Genomic DNA, 6443 nt, shown 5'->3' on the forward strand with positions numbered 1-6443 from the left:
GCTGAATCGTTCGTATCAGAGTTGACTGTCACCGCAATAATGTACAGCCCATCTACTTCAGCTGTAAAAGTTCCGGTTGAATGAATTGCAGCCAGATCACTTACACCAATCGATGCCTTAACTTTGTTGAATTTTATGACCTTGTCAGAGGTAACGTTTCCACCTTCATTCCAGGCAGTGAAGGCAACTGAAAATTAAAACATACAAATTATTTTCAATTGATGCAAATTTTCATTTTTACTTAAACCAAGGGAAAAAAATAATTAATGACATGCTTCTTTTGTCGGTTCCTACTTTTCAACAACATCATATACATGTCTGATTTCAACAACATCATATACTTGTCTGATTTCAACAACACCATATACATGTCTGATTTTAACAACATCATATACTTGTCTGATTTCAACAACATCATATACTTGTCTGATTTCAACAACATCATATACATGTCTGATTTCAACAACATCATATACATGTCTGATTTCAACAACATCATATACATGTCTGATTTCAACAACATCATATACATGTCTGATTTCAACAACATCATATACTTGTCTGATTTCAACAACATCATATACATGTCTGATTTCACAACATCACATACATGTCTGATTTCAATAATAATACATTCTAGTAATAGCAAGAAGTATAAAAATCCTTTTAAAATCCTTTTAGAGTCACACAATAAATCTAAGAATTAGAGAAAACTAGTTTCATTATTGTTTATTACCTGGTTGATTGTTATGTTTTAATAATGCTACATGTGTATTCATGACAGTTACATTAGTTTCCAAACTTGCTATTTTCAAATCGAGGGCTCCAGTTAACCGTTCAATAGCTGTATCTGAAACGAATATGAATTCGAATATCAAAACGAAACAAGAATCAATATCGAAAGTAAATATAAAAATGTTTAGTTTGTATCGTGACAAATATATATTAAAGCCATTTAAAAAGTTCTAATTTGCACATGTATTCCCTGTAAAATACAAATATTGTAATACTTGACATAATGATACCAACACAGATTTGTTTTTATGAATTCAGCATTTAATCTCAAAGGACAAAAGCAAATAATTCGCACTGTTGAATATCTATGCTTACTATTTTGAGTTTGCTCCCGGAATATTCGTTCAACGGATATGAATAGTTGAGTTAGGTTGTGGTCAATAGTAGTCATATCCAATCTTAATCGATCAGTGATATTTGAAATATCAACAATGGTTTGGTTAATTACCAGATTGGTATTTTCTAGTTGGTTAACTCTGTGTGTTGTTGCCTGTACTTGCTGTTTTAAATTTCCAATGGTATCAACTAATTGGGTTTGTCTCAGGATTGCAACGTCTTGTGATAGTTTCTGGTTTTTATCCTTCAACAAAGTATAATTCAGTTCCAAGTTTTTGAATTTGCTTTCTAAATCTTCCAAATTGTTCTGACATAAACTGCATGAAGCATTTACAGCATTGACCTTTAACTGCAAAGCCGAAATATCTTTTATATGCTTTGAAATACCCTTCTGCTCAAGAGATTGTACTTTCTGTTGTAAATTAGTCACTACCTGCTCTAATATATGACGTGATTGCCTTTCTTCCATTAGCAAACCGATGACAGCAATATAATGTTTGTCCGTTATAACGCTAGGATAGATGGTCGTCGTAGTGCTGTCAATCAAAAATCCATTGATGAGGTCAGAAAGTACGTATTGGAAGAGGACGAAAAGAATGTTGAGATTATGAAGCATTTCCGTTATTAAGACCACAAACTATTGGACACAACGATACGTGTAACGACTGTAATTCGTGTACTATCTACTTATCTTATTTATCTTCAGGTTTATTTGCCCTAATTACCATGACCTATAGTACAGAAGTACATATTATTTTCTTAACACACTCAGAATGATCTCTCTTTTCTATGCTCAAATTTAACAATTTTCAATTCATTTTCCGTCCGTTCATTTTCACTATTTTTTTCTATATAAAATGGGACTTTGATTGATAAATGAGAACATTTGATCCCGTCAGTTTTTATGGACTTTCCTTTTTTCATAAACCTTCGAGTTTGGTATCATTGTTACTACCTTATATATGTTTCTGTTTGAATTGCAATATTTAAAAGTCGTGAAATGAGAAAATACATTTTTCAAATATCTAATAGTTATCTGTAATTTTTTGTAGTTTTATTTTATCTAGTATCGTGTTTTATGATCCTAGCAAAGACGTTATGAATACCAATTGAAATTGTAAGATAGTTTTATGTTTTCCATTGATGCGTATCGATTAATATTTTTACACAACAAATGCATTTTACACATACACATGTAGACACCAATGTTTCGATTGTGACATCATCGAATACGACTTATATCGGGATATTACTGTCATGATAAGAAGAAACCTTCTGCATCAAATGTATGCACATTGTTTGGCTCCTGTAGCTCAAATCTTTATGTTTCTATATAGTGGTTTGTGGACTGCCGTTTTACCGTTTTGCCAGTTTGTCTTTTCTTTTAGGCGTTATAATGTTTAACTTTCCTTCGTATGATGACACCTAGAATATATTCATTCTTTTTCAACACTCAAAAGGACTTACATATGAAGGGACATAAGCAGAGACGATCGTTTTATATATATATTTCATTTGAATTCGCATTCTGTTGTCAATTCCAAAACGAAGTGTATCGTACAAAGACGAATCTATTTTGAAAAAGTAAATCTAAAGGATATTAAAAAAATTACAGGATTGGAGCGATATTGTTTTATGGAAACTAAGTAAACAAGTTTGAAAAACTAGAGACATTGGATTTTTATGTCTATAATATATATGTCTTGATTAGGTTTCATCTGATGCATCTGGGGATCTTTTGGAGATGTTATATAAAAACACACCTTTTTCAAGAATGAATATTTATTCAAGGTGAAACACTTGATAAATTTAGATAATAAAAAAAGACAGCACTGAATAAAATAAACCGTTAGGCCTAGATAGCACTCATGGTACGTCACATCTCGTTGTATACGAAAATCGGTCGCAAAAAATATTTCCTTGAATTTGACAGTTGTAGGTAATTAATCCTACATTTTATTTCAGTTAAACAGTTCTGGGTCCTGAAAATATGTCATGGGTATTTCAAAGCACCATTATTTTTTTTATTTGGGGTTTCTATAGAATATTTTGGCAACCAAATCTTATACACAGGTTGAATAGGGGTGAAATTTGATTGGTTCACTTCCAGTGATGTTTTTTTTTCTTATAAGCAATGTTATATTATTTGAATTGTGTTTTTTTATAATACTGGACAGGATAAAACTTTACTCATGCCAGTATTTCTTTATTTGAATAAAGGATAAATTATACCAAAGACTAATAAGACATCAATGATGTTATTACATCTAATTGAAGCTAATGTGATCGCTTCATAGTGACACACAACAAATGCATTGAGAGGGCAACATTATTCAGCAATAGTTAAGTATAAATATAATCAGAGTCCACAAAAGTTGGAAATTATTTGAATATAAGGTATGAAAGATTTATACGTGTTTTCATTTTTATTTACATTATTAACAGGCAAATGATATAAATTAGCATTTGCCACGGGGAATTGCGGCCTTGTGTTTAACTTTAAATACACCGATGATGTAAATCTTTTGTTTAAACTCTCCCTTATTTTTCAGTAGTTCAGATTTTCTTGGCACGGAGGGGAATGTGAATTACTTGTTTTTTTGCGTATTAGTTCGAAGGTGTATGAATCTTTTGGGTGGGAAAATCATCGTGTTAAATTTTAATTTTAAGACTTGCATTGCTTTATTGAACGTCGTTTTTTTTCTAAGTGCTATGTTGGATCCGGACATCGATAATAGCGTTGAGCGAACTGCGGAGATGAATTTATAACATCACTTCCTGTCACAAATGATAGGATACTTTTTTGATAAAACTACACAAATTTGATCATTACAAAAAAGATCAGACTAACAACTATTTGAACACTTAACAGAATGAGCTTTCGGTGAATGATGACTAGAAGTTTCAAAAAAAGTCTTTATAAAGCACAAAAGTGTCAGTATTCACCGCAGAAACTAACAAAACCTTTAAATAGAATTATTAAGAAGGGATATAGTTACGATACTGTTGTCAGGTAATTAAAAACTGCATATTTTGTCGTTAATATTGATTCACTTATTCGCATCGGAACTAAAGACATTTATCAAAAAACAGTTGTTGGCATGACATGTGTTATGTTCTTCTCATATATGTTATGATGGTATGATACTAAACCCCTAACGGGAAGGATTGTGCCTGATATTCATACGATGAAATCATAATCTTTCAATCAGTTTAATTGAAGTCTAGAGCTGGCATGTCAGTTAACTGCTAGTAGTCTGTTGTTATTTATGTATAATTGTCATTTTGTTTATTTTCTTTGGTTACATCTTCTGACATCAGACTCGGACTTCTCTTGAATTGAATTTTAAATTTACGTATTGTTGTGCGTTTACTTTTCTACATTGGCTAGAGGTATAGGGGGAGAGTTGAGATCTCATAAACATGTTCAACCCCGCCGCATTTTTGCACTTGTCCCAAGTCAGGAGCCACTGGTCTTTGTTAGTCTTGTATTATTTTAATTTTAGTTTCTTGTGTACAATTTGGAAATTAGTATGGCGTTCATTATCACTAAACTAGTATATATTTGTTTAGAGGACAGCTGAAGGACACCTCCGTGTGCGGGAATTTCTCGTTTCATTGAAGACCTATTGGTGACCTTCCGCTGTTGTTTTTTTCTATGGTCGGGTTGTTATCTCTTTGATACATTCCCCATTTTCATTCTCAATTTGATTATGGGAATCAAAACAAACTCAACCGTAAACTTACCGTAGCTTTGAAGAAAGCCGACAATTGTTTGAACCCTGGGATTCACGTGCAGTGTTTGCCAAGCAGAAAATATCAAAAAGTAACATAACTTATACAAGTTGCTAATGATTTAAAACTATTCACATTTTTTATTAAGATAAGAAGATAAGGTTAATTTGAATTCATCTGACGTATGGATACGTTAAACTAAAAAGAAGGGTGTCTTGATTATGAATAGTAATAACTGGCTTTAAAGTTATTTCATTGTAATTTGTCTACATGTACGTTCATTTGTTTTTTTTTTTAATTTTTAATTTTTCAAATATTTTGTTAGAACCCCAGTTTTTCAAATATTTGCATATGTTCCTTTATAATCAAGAGGACGACCATATGTTGTTTTGAATCATATCTAAAAAGAATAAGTAAAACTTGGTTGGATATAATATTATTCGACATGCTATTAAATTTTTGTAAATCGCTTTTCTTTCTTTCATAGATATTTGAAAACAATATTTTAAGAAAAAAACCCGTTTCATTGTCTAATGTAAAGCACATCAGTTGTAAATAATATGCATTCAACCTTTGCGTAATATAATGAACCCAAAGTATACTGATAAGTCTGACGCTGTAGTTGTTTGCACCATAGCAACACTCAATCTTGTTAATGGTATATAAAAATTGATAGTCATTATCATAATAAGAATGGAGTTGTGTTTTGCACTGCTTCGCGCAAATTTAAGCCATTGTAAAGCACAACCCTTTGTTAAAAAAAAGTGAGATAAACATTAAAACCTAATCTGTAGAAAATACAAAACGGAGCATTCTCAACCAAAATGGCAGATTCAAAGATAGATTAACAACTGTAATTGACCTGACTTGGTACAAACACTTTCCTCTGTAAAAAATAGTGAATTTTTCGTATCTTTCTTTCAATATTTATTTGTACCAATATTGAAAGAGTTCTGTTCTTGCAGTTGACCTTAATTTATTACTTTAAAAAAAGTATTGAAGGCCTGTGTATCCTATCGGTATTTATGTGGAAAAAAGAAAAATCACAAAAATACTGACCCGAGGAAAATTCAAACCGGAAATTCCCTTATCCAATGGCAAACTTTAATGATAAATCATGTCAAACGAATGGACAACAACTATCCTATTCCTGACTTGGTACAGGCATTTTCAAATTGGAAACAACGGATGTTAATGGTAAAGTAGATGTATTGATTGATTTTAAACCGATTAATGCCCAGTGATACCTAATACATGCCTATGCATAACGATGATCTTAACAATAATATGACATGTAGATTGAAAGACAAGATGAAAAAAGATAAAGTAAAATCACAAAATAAGTGAAGTCCGAAGAAAAAATCAAAAAGGAAAGTCACTAATCAAATGGCAAAATCAAACACATCAAACTAATTGATAACAACTGTCATATTTGACTGTACAGATATTTTCTTGTGTAGAAAACGGTGAATTTAACCGGGGTTTAAAGCTAGATAAACCTCTCACTTTTTCTGACGTTCTCATCATATTCCAATATATTGACAACGATGTGTGAGGAAAACACACAGACATAATAG

The sequence above is a fragment of the Mytilus trossulus genome, chromosome 11 (genome assembly GCF_036588685.1).
Source record: "Mytilus trossulus isolate FHL-02 chromosome 11, PNRI_Mtr1.1.1.hap1, whole genome shotgun sequence".
Taxonomy (NCBI): domain Eukaryota; kingdom Metazoa; phylum Mollusca; class Bivalvia; order Mytilida; family Mytilidae; genus Mytilus; species Mytilus trossulus.